This window comes from Eurosta solidaginis, chromosome 1 (genome assembly GCF_040869045.1).
Source record: "Eurosta solidaginis isolate ZX-2024a chromosome 1, ASM4086904v1, whole genome shotgun sequence".
Taxonomy (NCBI): Eukaryota; Metazoa; Arthropoda; class Insecta; order Diptera; family Tephritidae; genus Eurosta; species Eurosta solidaginis.
In genome coordinates, this window is record NC_090319.1 from 5,646,017 (window position 1) to 5,665,246 (window position 19,230).

At 40.8% G+C, this 19,230-nt stretch overlaps 1 protein-coding gene across 10 annotated transcripts in view; it reads left to right on the forward strand.

Moving 5' to 3' along the window:
- Positions 1-1,869: 1,869 nt before the first annotated feature.
- The window catches only part of faf (ubiquitin carboxyl-terminal hydrolase-like faf), a 131,510-nt gene continuing 114,149 nt past the window's right edge, over positions 1,870-19,230 (forward strand). For 6 of the 10 annotated variants that reach the window (XR_010951788.1, XM_067778221.1, XM_067778289.1 and 3 more), the window contains exon 1: positions 1,870-2,450. The gene's annotated coding sequence lies outside the window, so the exon portion shown is untranslated. The other 4 variants (XM_067778239.1, XM_067778245.1, XM_067778253.1 and 1 more) reach the window with 4 other exon arrangements.

Consider the following 19,230-nt stretch of genomic DNA (forward strand, 5'->3'; position numbering starts at 1 on the left):
TCAGCAGGTTGAACAACAAGTGTAAACTATCATTTCCCGAAATAAAAACGAAGATTCATTTTGATTATGCTCCACATTGCATTTCATTATCGCGTTTTCTCTCTTCAATAACTCAATCTCCTTTTTTTGAACCTCATTTTCTCGCTTTTTAAGATTCAATTCTATTTTGATTATTTCCAATTCACTTACTTGACTAACCAGTTCATTGAGATTATGATTTGTCTCACATGCATTTGCACCAATAACATTCACAATTTCTCCGCCAACTATTGACCCTGTTTCTGCAACGACAGATTCTGTTTGTCCATCACAATCTTGGATTTGCGTATCGTCCAATGGAAACTCAAATGGATATGCTAAGTTAAACAGCCAAATAACCAACTCATTCTTGCTACCGTTGGTTGGTTCACCAAGCTTCTCTAGACAAGATTTTAAATTTGCAACAGTATAAGTTTTTAAAATTTTTAAAATTTCCGCGTCGTTCTGGCTCGTGACCACTCCTGAAATTGTAGTACTTTTCGACATTATAAATAACGCAATATATTTATATGTTTTAATCGAACTCTTTATTTTTTTCGACTCCATACTTTTTTTCTTCATTTGAAGTCTTGTCTTAAAGCAATCTCTATGAATACCCTATTTATTTATATAAGGTGTGAAGAGCTAAAATTACAGTGCCACATTATATATATATATATTTAATTATTTAAAAAAGAAAAAAAAATAATAATAATCGGATAAATGAAAAGAAACAGGTGGATACGACAAAGGAAAAAATAAAATTTTATAATTTCCTCCACAAGTTAAAGGAATATTACTGTCATTTATTAAAAATCAATTTTCGCTTCATTAAAGATGTTAGTCAATTGAGTTACTTTGGTAAGATTCATATTAATAAAAATATCATTAAAAGAAAAATTATTAATAAAAAATCATATGAACTTCTAACCCATTCAAAAAACGACAAACAAAAGTCGTATTATATACATCATCAATCAAACCACATCTACAATAAGGAGAACTGAAAACTTCAATTTTGTGTAGATATCATTTATCATATGTGTGACCAGTTATAATTCTGTTAATTCTCTTAATATCATAAGGAGACAAACTAATTTTACGAAACCAACAAGTTTTTCCTTTTATTAAAAATGGAAGCAACAAATTTGGATGATCCTTTGAATAATTTAAAAAATTTAAATAAAAAGCATCAAAAATCATATTTCTTAAAATTTTTTGAGCCTCATCAATAGTGAATTTAACATTTCAAAAAAAGCCATCATAAATAGCCTTTTTAGCTAATTCATCAGCTTTCACATTACCATAAATACCAACATGACTAGGTGTCCAAATAATATGTATGGTATCGAATTTGCTATCAATAATTTTCTTATGAATGCTAATAGCAATAGATTAACAGTATTATTATTTTTTAAAATTTGACATGAAACTAAACTATTATTAAAAATAACTACATTAGAGCAATTATTAACACAGGCAACATCAATAGCTTCTTCAATGGCTAACAATTGACCAAAAGAAGAAACTTTAAATGATAAATTAAAACAAACTTCTAATCAAATATTTAAATAAAAAATTCCACAACCAGTATTATCATCAGAAAGAGCAGCATCAGTATAAAAAATTTAATAATTACGAGATTTATAATCATTTAAAATTTCATTATAATGATATTTAATAATAATATTTGGCAATAACGAATTTTTTTGGGCGCTGGCTCCAGGGTCCAAACGCGTATGCACATACTATTTTGGGGCATATATATAAGTACTACCCATTTCTGTGTAGTTGGCATCTCTTGATATACCAAATTGAATTCAATTCACCTCACAACTGCCAAAACTGAAATGACGTCTTCCTTCGAAAGAGCTCGGCAAGTTTTTGCAACCAATTCATCTATGGTAATCATTCCCGAAAGTGTCGAATAATTTTTGTAAAACGATACGAAGGGAATTTCTAGTAAATGCAAAAGCTTAAAACCTATTAAAATATAAAAAAAATATTCCGTGACAAAGAAACTGGTGAAATTTTTGCGAATAAAGTTTATAACGGGTAGTTTTCAATTGAAAAAAAAAAAAAAATTACGTGAAAACAGCGAAGTGAAGGCAAAGGCATAATAGGAGGAAAAAAGCGTATATTAATCTAGCAGGGAAAAGCTTAATTCACCACAGTGACTGAGTCGCCATTTTGTCTGCTGGCCGGCTGATTTTGCGGTATACAAGGAAATTTGCCAGTTCCTAACGAAATTAAATTTCCTTTAAACGGTGAATTGAATTAATTTGTAATTAAAATACCGAAGATTCAAGTAAACATTGAAATAAACTTAGCGTGTGCTTGCGGCGGACTACAAAGTGATTGAAAAATCGGAAGGTAAGGACGAAAGGAATCCGGATTGCTGGCCAATGGTAAATGGGCGGATGCAAGAATTGGTGAGTTAAGAAAATGATAAGTGAATAAAGAAATTGCAAAAAATGGTGATTGCAGAAATAAATTGAGGGAGATAGACAGTTATTATTTTGTTCAGAGGTCGTATAGACTGAAGCACGAATGAGTGAGATAAGGGATGGCCTTAAACCAAATTTTCGCAGTTTCTTATTTGCCTTTGTGCAATCGGCCAGCAGAAAAATTGAAGGAAAACAAACAAGACCACAAGAAGAATCAAAAAATATCGTAAACATTTTCCAGCATTTGCTGCAAAGTAATGAGCAATTTGTTAAAAAAATTATTACCTATAACAAATAAACTGTAAAAATTGTATTGATGGAAATTGAGAACTAATGAACAATTGAAAAAGTGCGCAGCTGAGACCGAAAACCCATTGTGAATGTTAAAAGGCAAAATGTGGATTGTGAGAAAGAAATTCAATAATCGATAATGATTTTTTTGCGTTGCTCTTATTTTTCATTCAAAATTAATATTTCGACTTCTTTTTTAGTCCGATGATTAGTGAATAAGTTAGCGAGGGTGTAAGGATATTTCTGCTCGGTTAACAAGTTCAGTAATAGGTGCAAGCATTCTTTATTAGCAGCTTTCAAAAAGCCTTTGATGCTTTGGGTTAAATTATCAAAATATACCGGTTAGCTATTGTATTTAAATTATTTAAAATCCCACGAGGGCATTGAATTAATGAGGAAGAGTCGAGTTGACTACGAAAAAAAGTCAGTTGAAACATGAACATTAAATCCATATTTTTCTCGTTTGAGTGATGTAATTTTGTGAGCTCATTCAAAGATTATGGAAGTCGTATCATTCGATGTTTTAAGTATGGATTTGCGAACATGGCACGAATTATGAGTCCGTCCCAACGTCGGTCAAATATTATTGATTTTTCGTTTTTTATTTTTGTTTTTATGTTGGTTTTTTCCTTTCGCTTTGCTCCTATGACAATTTCTTATTGCTATACAGCTGCGTGCACTTAACTAGAATCGCGTTTGAACTTACATAAAAAAATGTGTTACTCTATTTGAGCACAAAGGTAATAATTTACGATCAGGATCGAGACCTTCTACCTCTTAGAAGCCCAGGTATGTACTTACACATATCCCGAAGCGACCACGGGTCCTCCCCGAAGTCCTTGAGGATTGTTATCGATGTTGATGGTCCTTTGCCGGATGCAGTTCCGGTGCGTTCCGGTACCAAGCCCGACCACGAAAAAGGTAGTAACACCCCGCCCAGCGCCTTGGCCCTGTCCACTGATTTCGTGCCATCATACAAGCCCCATTGTGATGTAATCTTCCTGCAATTTAACATGCAGCCGATCCATCTGGTTATAGCTGGTTGTACTTCAATGTCATTAAGACCAATCACGATCGCCCGATTATAGACATTGTTGAAATCCCCAGCAATATCTAAGAAGACTCCTAAGGAAGAAATTGGTTTTCAGGATGTAGCAAAGCAGAAAATCGTATCTCCGCGCCAACGACCAACCGCAGCACCATTGGGCTGTTTGTCCGCCTCCAACACATTCGTCCGGACGTCTACATCTTCCTCTTGCCTTTTAAGTTTACGGTTTTCGAGGTCCTTTTCAGTCTCTCCCACTTGCAAGTTAAGATTGTTATCATTGGGACTTCGTTTCCCGAGTCGTAAATGCTTTGCTGTTACCCTGCACGACTCGCAATTTTACTCACAGCAGTTCCACAATGTATGTCTGTACATTAGGGGAACTAATTACTAATGGAAGGCTCCTCTCCAAAAACTCTGTCTTTGGCCGTGAAAACGAGGGCAATGAAACATTACCTATTCTGCGATTTCCAATTCGGTGGGACAGTGTGCACAGAAAGGATCCTCCTCTATCCTACGCTTATGTAGATACTCCTTGAAACCGACGTGCCCACTCAATATCTGCGTTGTTGTTGTTGTTGTAGCAATGCTTCGCCACACCTAACAGCCGCGACCGATCACAAATTGTCATCAATATCCTCTAACGGGAGTCCAAGGAAACTTGCCGTTTCAACAGGGGTGGACCATAAGGAAAGGGGTGTTAGAGGCGTTGGTTCCACATTACAATTAAAGAGATGGCTGGTGTCATGTGGGGACACATTGCAAGCGGGGCATGCATTTTGTATGTCGGGGTTGATTCTGGATAGGTAAGAGTTTAACCTGTTACAGTATCCAGAACGAAGTTGAGCAAGGGTGACACGCGTTTCCCTGGGGAGTATGCGTTCCTCTTCCGCAAGTTTGGATAATTTTCGTTAAGCACTGGATTCACCGGGCAATTCCCGGCATAAAGGTCCGACGCCTGTTTATGGAGTTCACCAAGGAACTGCTTGTGTTTTTTCACTTCATACGGCTGGGTTCTCAGGTGCCGTATTTCCTCCAAATGGTTACGGAGATGACTCCTTAAGCCCCTAGGCGGTGCTGGTTCATCAATCAGATGTCTGTTGGGATGCCCAGGTTTCTGGGTATTCAACAGGAACTGTTTGGTCAGCATCTCATTTCTCTCCCTGATGGGGAGTATTCTCACCTCATTATGCAGATGGTGTTCTGGGGACATAAGAAGACAGCCCGTGGCGATTATGAGAGCAGTATTTTGGCAGGCCTGTAGTTTCTTCCAGTGGGTAATTTTTAGGCTTGGCGACCATATGGGTGACGCGTAGCACGTAACCGGCTGACTAATTGCTTTGTATGTAGTCATGAGCGTTTCTTTATCTTTTCCCCAGGTACTGCCAGCGAGGGATTTGAAGATTTTGTTACGGCTCTGAATTCTCGGAACAATTGCAAAATGTAGATCCTGATCAAACGTCACACCCAAGATTTTGGGGTGTAGGACAGTCGGTAGCGTAGTGCCATCGACGTGGATGTTCAAAATGGTCGACATTTGGGACGTCCATGTTGTAAATAAGGTCGCGGAAGATTTAGTCGATGATAATGCCAGGTTTCGCGAGGCGAAAAAACTGGGGAGATCAGGGAGGTAGCCGTTTATTTTATTGCATAGCTCATCGATCTTTGGGCCTGGGCCTGTGGCCATTATTGTGCAGTCATCGGCGTAGGAAACGATTGTGACTCTTTCCGGTGGTGAAGGTAGCTTAGATATGTAGAAATTAAACAAAAGTGGGGATAGGACACCACCTTGTGGCACCCCTTGTTTCATTCTCCTTGGTTTTGATGTTTCGTTTCTAAATTGCACCGATGCCTGCCGACCACCCAGATAATTTGCGGTCCACGTTTTATTATTATTATTATTATTATTTATTTATTTATTATTACGGCGTTTTAAGCCTAAAACTTAGATTATTACAAATTTTTAAATACATTTTAATAATAATAGGATTTCTAGCGTTTGGGGTGTCGGAATGCATGGGATTCCGATCAGCACAGGAACTGGTGGTCCCAACGGGCGAGTATTGGAGTCATATCATTGGGAGGTTGGAAGGACGTGTTCGCAATCCTGCCCTACTCCAAGACGTATGTTACCCAGTTTTATTATTTATGCTGTCGGAATGCATTTGATTCCGGTCAACCCAAAAGCTAGCAGCTCAGTAGAATAAGCCACTCTTATCGGACGGTTGGAAAGGACGTGTTTCCAATCCTCCCTGTACCAGCCCCTATGTAAACACAATTAATTACAATACATCATTGTTGCGGGAATATACGTGATTCACATGAACACTTCAACTGTTTGTCTGGGACGATATTTTCAGGAATTCTTTCCTAATTTGATTGCGAGCAATATATGTATTTGACCTGATGCATAAGGTTCCATGGGGGAAGGGTAGACCCTTCCAGGTCTTGCAGTAACGAGCCATGGTTGACCGTATCAAAAGCTTTTGATAGGTCTAGCGCTACGAGTACTGTTCTATGGTGGGGGTATTGATTTAAAACGCAATTTATCTGGGTGCTAATGGCATTTAGCGCGGTGGTAGTGCTATGGAGTTTTCTGAAGCCATGCTGATGAGAGGCTAGCTGCAAATTTGCTTGGAAATAAGGGAGCAAAATGGCTTCAAGCGTCTTTGCTACTGGCGAGGGGAGAGATATCGGACGATACGACTCTCCTATGTTAGCTGGTTTCCCAGGCTTTAGTAGCGGGACCACCTTGGCCATTTTCCATTTCTCGGGTATGAAAAAGGTGGAAAGAGACAGGTTGAAGACATGCGCTAAATATTTGAAACCCTCTTTCCCTAGGCTTTTAAGCATCGGCATGGCTATGCCGTCTGGGCCCACTGCTTTGGATGGTTTAGCGCGACCAATGGCGTCCTCAACCTCTTTAGCGGTGATGGTGATTGGTGACGCGCTGAATTTGTGTTTATGTGCGTGTCTATTGGCTCTCCGTCTATCTTTGTCGACCGTAGGATGCAGGCAGAAAGCGCTCGCGCATTTTTTCGCACCCGACAGCACTTTGTCGCCAAAGGAGATGGAAACTTTGTCTTTGTGCTTAGTCGGATTCGATAGGGCCTTTACGGTGGACCAAAGTTTACCCACACCGGTAGAGAGGTTACAACCTCTTAGTGGCTCCTCCCATTTCGCCCGCTTGTGTTCGTCCACAAGCAATCTGATGCGTTGGTATATATCCTTTATTTGGGGGTCGCCTGGATCAAGCTGTCTTATAAGGTCGCGTTCTCTCGCTAAGTTTGCGGCCTCCGCCGGGAAGTGGGACCGGATTTCGGGAATTCTCCCGGCGGGAATGAAAAGTGCCGAGGCGGATTCAATGACCTTACGGAAGGCACGCTCCCCTTGGCGGGCATCAGTCGGGAGAGGGAGGGCAGCAAAGCGGTTGTCTGTAAAAGATTTATATTCTTCCCACTTTCCTTTTTTAAAGTTAATGAAAGTGCCTTTTTCGGTGACGATGAAGTCGGCGGTACGCTCGAGCGAAATAAGTATAGGCAAGTGGTCGGATGCCAATGTTACCATCGGCTGCCAGTTGACGCAGTTTACGAGTTCTGCGCTCACGATTGAGATATCTGGCGAACTGTGACAGCTTTGTACCATACGTGTGGGGGCGTCTCCGTTTATTGTGCAGAACGTCGTTTCTTTTATTTGATCCGCCAACATCTCACCCCTACTGTCCGCCCGCAAGTTTGAGTGCCATAGATCGTGATGGGCATTGAAATCACCTAAGATAATGCGATTGTTGCCAGTGAGTAAGGCTCTGATATTAGGGCGGTATCCACTGGGGCAACATGTGGCAGGAGGAATGTAGATGTTGATGATTTCTAGGTTTGCATCGCCTTATCGGACAGATAGGCCTTGACGTTCTAAGACATTGTCCCTGCGGTCGATGCCAGGATCAAATATATAATATTGCACAGAGTGGTGTATGATAAACGCGATCCCGCCTCCATTTCCGCTCTCGCGGTCTTTCCTGTGGACATTATACCCAGAGCAGGTCTGCAATGCAGATCTTGCTGTAAGTTTAGTCTCTTGAATCGCAGCAATGCGGATGTTGTGCCGCTTCATGACTATCTCCGTAATCTTCCCAGTTAGTCCATTACAGTTTAACTGCAGAATTCTGAAGTGTATAAGGGGAGACGCCGCCAATCTGGGGGTAAGTGACGGGTGACTACGCCTGGGTTGTGGAAGGCCAGGACGCAATTGCTGTTGTGGCCCTGGGACTGGGCGTCCTTGGGCAAGCATTGGGGTACCCGGATGATTTGGGTTTGCGACCTGGCAACATGGCGCGATGAAACCCGTCGGGGGTTGCCGTCGCGGAGACCAGAACATATAGGAAAGTGGCACCACCCAAGGCAGGAGCTGCATTGGGCGGATGTCGCAAACATATATATTCTGTGCTGGCAAACGGTGCAAACGGAGGTAGGGACTAAGAGTCTGCTTCCCTGACCTACACGATTGCTGCCGGAAAAGAGGGGGGAGAAGACGGGGGCAAGGGCTGATGCTCAGCATTAGTTATGAGTGGTAGCAGTTCTTAGAGTTGTTGGCGCCGTGGGGCGCGAGCAGCAGCGGGTACTTGTTGTGGCTTGCTGAGCAGCAGGGCTGCTGGAAGGTAGTGGGGGGCGTTTAGGCATAGACTAAGGGACGCCCTTGGGCGTGAACAGCAAGGAGCCACAAAAGATTTATAAAAGTTACGTGGACGTCGGTTTTTGGGATCAAGCCCAGAACAACCTGTCCGATGCAACCATCCCTTACACGAGACACACTGAACAGAGTCTGACCGTCCTAAAAAGATTCTTTTCCGCCAGATGCAGCAAAACCATTTCTCAGGACCGGCGTCAGGAGACGGACCCGGATTGGATTCGATGCCTTCCCGGAGTAAGAGAATATGGAGCAGTCCTGCTGCAAGGAGCTGCTGGGAGGATGACAATTTGTGGGAGGGACGCAACAAATTAAATGGGGTCACACTGAAATAACAGTCCTTGGTCGGGAAAAAATCCCGAGTCGCTCCGGTACATAGAACCGACTGCCTTGGGAAGCGTCAATATCTGCGTGAGAGGGTAGTTTGGTTCGCACAGAAATGATCCTCCTCTATCCTACACTCAATATCTGCGTGAGTTCGCAATGCTTCCGCTAGTACTATTCTAGTATCCGAACTAACATGAACCGCTCTTTTCTTGATTATTCCCACCTTTCTGATCGTGACCTTGCGCTTTTCTTGGCATCTTCAGATGATCGGCCGATTCCAATGCCATACAGATCGGCCATTTCATTTGACAGTAGATCTACTGGAACTTTTCGGGATAAAACAAGGATCGTGTCGCCGGACACCGTCCGATAATCACATGCTATTCGTATAGCAGTAATACGGTAGGCTGCCAGTATCACTTTTTGGTGGATAATTTTAGATCCGTGCCATAATATCGAGATGGTTACGTTGAATAAAGGTTCACGGTAAGCTTTGCCTGGGCCGATGGTGTTAGGCATTATTCACGTTAGGGCTCCACTAACTATAAGAACCTAAAAAAATAAACGTAATAAATATAATAAGTGGTATAAAAACAATTCCGAGAACACTTTCTAAAAGACCAATATATAAATAGTGTGAAATAATTTAATGTCCTCTACAAATTTTTGTACAATCGGTATATGGGAAGGCTCGAAACTGAGATACCCATTTGCATGAATTTTAATGGCAAAAGTTTCCAGTTTCTTGACAACTCACTTGAGATTTGAACTTTGCAGACCTGAACTTTGAACACCTTACTGCTGTTCCCAATCTGCTTCCTGTTGTTTTTGAACGATTTGACTTTGGATCATTTTCAATCTCCATCTTTCGTTGTAAGGAATGCCATGTTCACAGTAAAGTCGTAGTTGAAATGCGACAGGGAGTGTGTCTGCTCTGAAGCATTGCAGTTTATTTTTATGTGTACCTCCATGTCATATCTTTAATTTTTCTCTGTCAGGTATCTTTATTGATAGATGGAAGTCAGCTCCGGTAACTCCGATTTACAAAAAATAGGCCTATTGTAAAGCTTACTGCTTGTTCAAAACTATTCGAAAAAATTATAGAGAAACTCTCTTTTCCGTTAGAGCATCGTTGAACCCAATCAACATGGTTTTGTTACTTGACGCTCTACTGTCACTAGCTTGGCCCCCATTTCTTCTTTTTGTATCTGCTCATTCAAGGACAGATCTCAAGCTAATGCTATATACACCGGTTTCTTGAAGGCTTTTGACAAAGTCTCTCACCATATCCTCTTAAATAGTTTATTTGCTTCCACTCTGTGTTCTTGCGTTGGTTAGAATCCTACCTAACGAAGAGGTTCATGTGCGTTAAAATTGAAAATATTAAGTCTCGCCCTTTTGTCGCAACATTTGGAGTACCGCAGGGCAGTATTCATGTCCTCTCCTGTTAGTGTTAATGATATTGGTTTCTGCTTCGAAAACTCCAGTTTCCTTTTCTGTGCTGACGATCTTAAACTCTTCCATAGAATGAATTCCCCTTCGGATTGCTCCCTTCTGCCAATAATCTGTGTGACTGGTGCCGTACCAACAATCTTTTCCCCAATGTAAAAAAATGCTTCACTGTGTCATTCTCGAAATCATCTTTCTCCCATTCCTCATCCCATGGTATTTCAGGCATCCAGTTGACGTAAGTCAGCGAATATGTTGACCAAGGCGTGTCTTTGATTCCAACTGCACCTTCAATAAATATATCTGCTATGTCCTTGCCTACAGAAAACTAGCTTTCCTTCGCAGCTATGCAAAAGATTTTAGATATCCTTATACCAGGAAAGCTCTATACATCTCTTTGGTGCGCTCTAAATTAGAATATGCTCTATTAGTTGGAACCCTTTCTATACCAGTCATTCGGCAGAGTAGAAAGAGTTCAAAGAAAGTTTTTTGTTTTGCCTTATCTAATATATAAAATTCTTCTGTCACGGTTTTAGAGGCTGAACTCCTCCGAAACGGCTGAACCGATTCTCATGAAATTTTGTGAGCATATTGGGTAGGTCTGAGAATCGGCCAACGTCTAACTTTTTTTTCGCTACGTGTCTAGGGTCTTGAGATCAAAACGTGGACCCGGGTACCCCTAGAATGTGTGTAATACAATATGGCTATCAAATGAAAGCTGTTGATAAGTGCTATAGTACATGATAATTTTAACACCCCTGGTTGACTAGGGTCTCAAGATATAGGCCAAAACGTGGAACCGGATACCCCTAGAATGTGTTTATACAATATTTATACAATGAAAGCTGTTGATGAGTGCTATAGTACAGGATAATTTACATACAACTGGGAGGCTAGGGTCTCGAGATATAGCCCAAAATGGGGACCCGGGTACCCCTAGAATGTGTTTATACAATATGGATATCAAATGGAAGCTGTTGATGAGTGCTATAGTACAGGGTAATTTTCATACAACTGGGAGGCTAGGGTCTCGAGATATAGCCCAAAACGTGGACCCGGGTATCCCTAGAATGTGTTTATACAATATGGATATCAAATGGAAGCTGTTGATGAGTGCTATAGCACAGGATAAGAATGTGTTTATACAATATGGATATCAAATGTAAGCTGTTGATGAGTTCTATAGTACAGTATAATTTTCATCCAACTGTGAGGCTAGGGTCTCGAGATATAGCCCAAAACGTGAACCCGGGTACCCCTAGAACGTGTTTACACAATATGGATATCAAATGAAAGCTGTTGATGAGTTCTATAGTACAGCATAATTTTCATACAACTGGAAGGCTAGGGTCTCGTGATATAGCCCAAAACGTGGACCCGGGTACCCCTAGAATGTGTTATACAATATGGATATCAAATGAAAACTGTTGATGAGTGTTATAGTACAGGATAATTTTCATACAACTGGAAGGCTGAGGTTTCGAGATATATCCCAAAACGTGGACCCGGGTACCCCTAGAATGTGTTTATACAATATGGATATAAAATGAAAACTGTTGATGAGTGCTATAGTACAGAATAATTTTCATACAACTGGGAGGCTAGGGTCTCGAGATATAGCCCAAAACGTGGACCCGGGTACCCCTAGAATGTGTTTATACAATATGGTTATCAAATGAAAACTGTTGATGAGTGCTATAGTACAGGATAATTTTCATACAACTGGGAGGCTAGGGTCTCGAGATATAGCCCAAAACGTGGACCCGGGTACCCCTAGAATGTGTTTATACAATATGGATATCAAATGAAAGCTGTTGATGAGTGCTATAGTACAGGATAATTTTCATAAAACTGGGAGGCTAGGGTCTCGAGATATAGCCCAAAACGTGAACCCGGATACACGTAGAATGTGTTTTTACATTATGGGTATCAAATTGAAGCTGTTGATGTATGCTTTAGTACAGAGTAAGTTTTACACCGCTGGGTGACTACTGTCTCGAGATATAGGCCAAAACATGGACCCGGATACACCTAGAATGTGTTTTTATATTATGGGTATCAAATTGAAGCTGTTGATGTGTGCTATAATACAGAGTAAGTTTTACACCGCTGAGTGACTAGGGCCTCGAGATATAGGCCAAAACATGGACCCGGATACCCCTAAAATGTGTGTTTATTATGGATATGAAATGAAAGCTGTTGCTGAGAGTTCTAAAGTTCATTCTGATATTCGATTTAGTCGCATCAACCTGGCAAAACTGATAAATATGCATGCGAAGCCGAAATAAAGACAAGAATTAATAATACCCACATACCTATTCGCTCCTATTCGATTTGCCTGAAATTTCGTATATTAATTTATCTATATTAGTATTTACGATGCTTTTTTCCGGGAAGTATACCAGAGACGGACTGGGACTGGGATTAGGACTAGGACTGGGACTGAGACAGAGACTCGGAATGGGACTGGGACTGAGACTCGGAATGGGACTGGAACAAAATACATACCACCCTCTGGGACTGGCAATAAGAGATGAAGAAGAAGGAGACAAACTTGAGAGAAGAGAAAAGAGAGGAGACTGAGAAAGAGATAGAATGAGACGAAGATGGAGATGAAGCGAAAAAGACGGAGGGAGGAGTGAATAAAAAGATTAAGAAAAGGTGTAGAGGGGTAGGGCAGAGTTAGACGGAAAAAGCTTATTAAAATGTATGCAGATAGGCCAAATTTAGGGCAGAACAACGTCTGCCGGGTCTGCTAGTGCTTTATAAATTTTGATGATCCGTTGCCATTTTATTCCTCTCGTTGCAAACTTATCAGTTTGCAGCCAGTTGAAACAAGGAGAACGGTGCATCTGGTCATGTTTCTCTATGATTCCATGGACAGTCCAAAGGTCCAGCTCTTTTTGGCAATATAACGTTTAATATGCCCAAAGAACTCTTCGCTTATTCCTACTGTTTTTGATTGTCTGCTTCTTCCGCAACTTAATATACTCTCAACGGTTGTAAATATTGATTGATTTCTCTGTGTTCAGAGACACCTAGTCAGCTATTAATATTTTCTTAATTTGACATTATCTCTTCTATTTATGTTTACTGTCTTTACCTAAATGTTACGTTGGCATATAATAGCCATTGTTTTAAACCCTTTTATTTATTTTTGTATCCAGTCCGTAAGAGTTGGTTTCATAGACAGAATAAACCAAACTAAACTTTAACTTTTCTATTTTTATTTATTTACTTTATTTATATCGAGTATGGTTTTGTTCCGCACATTTCATTTTCATTTCATTTATTGATAGGTTACATTAGTACAATGAGATCTATGATCTCTTATAGTACAACAGTATATGGAACAGCAAAAATACAGATAATTATTAAATCTAGGCAAGATCATAACACAAGAAAAAAAAGAAACAAATACAGGTATAGAAAAATAAAGCATGAAGTCAATAATCACAGATAAATTATTATTTAGATAGCGAAACTTGTGAACAAATCAACTAGAGAGTATTAATGTATTTTTATTATTATTATTTATTATTACGGTCTTTAAGACACCTGTTGTTGTTGTTGTAGCAATGCTCGCCCCACCTAATAGCCGCGACCGTTTCAACAGGGGTGGACCATAAGGAACGGGGTGTTAGAGGCGTTGGTTCCACATTACAATAGAAGAGATGGTTGGTGTCATGTGGGGACACGTTGCAAACGGGGCATACATTTTGTATGTCGGGGTTGATTCTGGATAGGTAAGAGTTTAACCTGTTACAGTATCCAGAACGAAGTTGAGTGACACGCGTTTCCCTGGGGAGTATGCGTTCCTCTTCCGCAAGTTTTGGATAATTTTTGTTAAGCACTGGATTCACCGGGCAATTCCCGGCATAAAGGTCCGACGCCTGTTTATGGAGTTCACCAAGGACCTGCTTGTGTTTTTTCACTTCATACGGCTGGGTTCTCAGGTGCCGTATTTCCTCAAAATGCTTACGGAGATGACTCCTTAAGCCCCTAGGCGGTGCTGGTTCATCAATCAGATGTCTGTTGGGATGCCCAGGATTCTGGGTATTCAACAGGAACTGTTTGGTCAGCATCTCATTTCTCTCCCTGATGGGGAGTATTCTCACCTCATTATGCAGATGGTGTTCTGGGGACATAAGAAGACAGCCCGTGGCGATTCTGAGAGCAGTATTTTGGCAGGCCTGTAGTTTCTTCCAGTGGGTGATTTTTAGGCTTGGCGACCATATGGGTGACGCGTAGCACGTAATCGGCTGGCTAATTGCTTTGTATGTAGTCATGAGCGTTTCTTTATCTTTTCCCCAAGTACTGCCAGCGAGGGATTTGAGGATTTTGTTACGGCTCTGAATCTCGGAACAATTGCGGCTGCGTGCTCACCAAAATGTAGATCCTGATCAAACGTCACACCCAAGATTTTGGGGTGTAGGACAGTCGGTAGCGTAGTGGATGTTCAAAATGGTCAACATTTGGGGCGTCCATGTTGTAAATAAGGTCGCGGAAGATTTAGTCGGCGATAATACCAGGTTTCGCGAGGCGAAAAAACTGGAGAGATCAGGGAGGTAGCCGTTTATTTTATTGCATAGCGCATCGATTTTTGGGCCTGGGCCTGTGGCCATTATTATGCAGTCATCGGCGTGGGAAACGATTGTGACTCCTTCCGGTTGTGAAGGTAGCTTAGATATGTAGAAATTAAACAAAAGTGGGGATAGGACACCACCCTGTGGCACCCCTTGTTTAATTATCCTTGGTTTTGATGTTTCGTTTCTAAATTGCACCGATGCCTGCCGACCACCCAGATAATTTGCGGTCCACCTTTTAAGACATGGGGGAAGGGTAGACCCTTCCAGGTCCTGCAGTAACGAGCCATGGTTGACCGTATCGAAAGCTTTTGATAGGTCTAGCGCTACGAGTACTGTTCTATGGTGGGGGTATTGATTTAAACCGCAATTTATCTGGGTGCTAAGGGCATTCAGCGCGGTGGTAGTGCTATGGAGTTTTCTGAAGCCATGCTGATGAGGGGCTAGCTGCAAATTTGCTTTGAAGTGGGGGAGCAAAATGGCTTCAAGCATCTTTGCCACTGGCGATAGGAGAGATATCGGACGATACGACTCACCTATGTTAGCTGGTTTCCCAGGCTTTAGTATCGGGACCACCTTGGCCATTTTCCATTTCTCAGGTATGACAAAGGTGGAAAGAGACAGATTGAAGACATGCGCTAAATATTTGAAACCCTCTTTACCTAGGCTTTTAAGCATCGGCATGGCTATGCCGTCTGGGCCCACTGCTTTGGATGGTTTAGCACGACCAATGGCGTCCTCAACCTCTTTAGCGGTGATGGTGATTGGTGACGCGCTGAATTTGTGTTTATGTGCGTGTCTATTGGCTCTCCGTCTATCTTTGTCGACCGTAGGATGCATTATATATTGTCGGCAAAAAGCGCTCGCGCATTTTTTCGCGTCCGACAGCACTTTGTCGCCAAAGGCGATGGAAACTTTCGCTTTGTGCTTAGTTGGATTCGATAGGGACTTTACGGTGGACCAAAGTTTACCCACACCGGTAGAGAGGTTACAACCTCTTAGGTGCTCCTCCCATTTCGCCCGCTTGTGTTCATCCACAAGCAATCTGATGCGTTGGTTTATATCCCTTATTTTAGGGTCGCCTGGATCAAGCTGTCTTATAAGGTCACGTTCTCTCGCTAAGTTTGCGGCCTCCGTCGGGAAGTGGGGCCGGATTTCGGGAATTCTCCCGGCGGGAATGAAATGTGCCGAGGCGGATTTAATGACCTTACGGAAGGCACGCTCCCCTTGGTGGGCATCAGTCGGGATAGGGAGGGCAGCAAAGCGGCTGTCTGTAAAGGATTTATATTCCTCCCACTTCCCTTTTTTGAAGTTTATGAAAGTGCGTTTTTCAGTGACGATGAAGTCGGCGGTACGCTCAAGCGAAATAAGTATGGGCACGTGGTCGGATGCCAATGTTACCATCGGCTGCCAGTTGACGCAGTTTACGAGTTCTGCGCTCACGATTGAGATATCTGGCGAGCTGTGACAGCTTCCTACCATACGGGCGTCTCCGTTTATTGTGCAGAACGTCGTTTCTTCTATTTGATCCGCCAACATCTCACCCCTACTGTCCGCCCGCAAGTTTGAATGCCATAGATCATGATGGGCATTGAAATAACCTAAGATAATGCGATTGTTGCCAGTGAGTAAGGCCCTGATATTAGAGCGGTATCCACTGGGGCAACAGGTGGCAGGAGGGATGTAGATGTTGATGATTTCTAGGTTTGCATCGCCTGACCGGACAGATAGGCCTTGACGTTCTAAGACATTGTCCCTGCGGTCGATGCCAGGATCAAATATATAATATTGCACAGAGTGGTGTATGATAAACGCGAGACCGCCTCCATTTCCACTCTCGCGGTCTTTCCTGTGGACGTTATACCCAGAGCAGGTCTGCAATGCAGATCTTGCTGTGAGTTTAGACTCTTGAATCGCAGCAATGCGGATGTTGTGCCGCTTCATGAAATCGACTATCTCCGTAATCTTCCCAGTTAGTCCATTACAGTTTAACTGCAGGATTCTGAAGTGCATAAGGGGAGACGTCGCCACTCTGGGGGTAAGTGACGGGTGACTACGCCTGGGTTGTGGAAGGCCAGGACGCAATTGCTGTTGTGGCCCTGGGACTGGGCGTCCTGCAAGTCACAAAATTTGAAATTTTTTTTTTCGAATTTATAAAATATGCCACTCATCTACGTCAAATTTACGGCTAATTCGTGTGTAAGAATTATTTTCCTAGCTGGCCTCTAAGGTGGTTTTCTGAGGGTGGCACGCTAACTTCACGTGAAGTTGGCGGTGCACCATAAAAAAAAGTTAATTTTTTTTTCGAAATTATATAATATGCCACTTATCTACGGCAAATTTACGGCAAATTCGTGTGCAAGAATTATTTTCCTAGCTGGTCTCTAAGGTGGTTTTCTGAGGGTGCCACGCTAACTTCACGTGAAGTTGGCGTGCCACCCTGTATTTTCTAAAATATGGCCACGGCAAATTTTTTTGTTTCACGGATAAATTACGGCAAATTCACGACAATTTTCCCAATAGGTAATTTTTTTCCACCTAAAAGTTGTCTTCCCAACTTCAGAGAGGTCTTTAAGACCTAGTTTAGGTTAAAATTAACAGATTAACATAAATACTCATGTCACATTTAGCGACGTACAATATAAAAACAGTTTTTCTTTGAACTTACTAATATTTTGACAGTCTTTTATCTCAGAAGGTAACTCATTGTACATTTTATACCCTACATATTCTAGAGACCTTTTGGCGAACCCAGTTCTTATTCTAGGCAGTCTTATATTATTACAATTTCTAGTTCCATAATTGTGGATTTCATGATTATAATGTATTATACTACTCAGGTAATTCGGTAACATTCCTAACCTAAGTTGGTGTATAAATTTCAATGTGAAATAACTAACTGACTGTTTAATACTAAGCTAGTTTAATCTATTGAGCATTACAATTTTTGGCATTCTTGGAGGACATTTTAAAATAAATCGCATTTCCTTGTTTTGCTGTATTTGAAGTTTCTTAATATATATATCATTACTTAATAGCAGAACATTAGGACAATAAATAAAGTATGGTTCAATAATTGAACGATAAACCAATATTTTATGACTTTGACTGATGTGTTTACATGTTCTATACATGAAGCCTATTTTCTGTGCAATTTTCCATTCCAGATAAGTAACATGCTCTCCAAAATTTAGATTATCATCAATCAAAACTCCTAAATACTTAGTTTTATCTACTCTTTGGATTTCCATGTTTTTCAACCTCAGCATAAAATTTTTTAAACTATTGTTACCTATGATATTAGTGTTTTTACAAAATATCATGAACTTAGTTTTTTCGACATTTAATTTCAGTTTCCTGAGGCATATTTTGATATCATTGATATACAATGTAAACAATATTGGCGCCAAGACCAAGCCTTGTGGTAAACCAATGTTAACATCCACCACTGATGAAACTTCCTTTCAAATTATCGTTCTCTGCCTTCTGTCACTCAAATAACTCCGGAACCATTCCAACGCCTTTCCTCGTATACCAATTTTAAACATAACGTGGAATAACTCAGATCTATCGACAGTTTCAAAAGCCCGTTTTAAGTCCAAGAAGACAGACACCGTAAATTGTTTGTCCGCTAATTCTTCTTTCCAGTCTGCAATTACCATATTCAACGCTGTTTCACAAGAATGGCTCTTCCTGAATCCAGATTGTTCTGGGATAATCAAATTGTGCTTCTGTAAGTATGCCACAAGTTGATTCTTCACCACTGTCTCCATAGTTTTTTCATCTGTAGGTAACGTGTGAATTGGACCTAGTTCCTCGGGTTTCATTGTATTTTTTACTTTTTCCACAGGTATTATTGTTGAAATTTTCCAGTAACTAGGTACAATACCGCTGTTTAAGGACTCGTTAATTAGATCTTTGTAGAAATTAGCAGTATATATCATGGCATCTTTAAAGACACCCTCCGATAAAAACTTGTCGCCGCCATATTTGTTTTTAAGTGATTTTGTGATAATAATAATATCGTCCACTACAATGTCAGTAAATTTAAATGTTTCAAATGGATTACTGTGATTTGCGCTTATTTCATCCCCATTTACAATTTCTTCGATGCTATCATTAATTTCAACAATACTTTGTATAAAAAAGTTATTTAGGGCATTAGCCATATCATATTCATTTTCACGGTATTCGCCGTTAATTACAATTTTAGTGATATGTTTTTTAACATCATTAAGCTCGACGAGGTCTTTTAGACACTTCCACATACGTTTCCTATCGCCATTGTTATTATTTACTCTATCTTCCATGTATTTCTTTTTTTTTTATAAATTATGGTTCTTTTATATATTTTCTTAATGACGTTATATTCGTTCCAAAA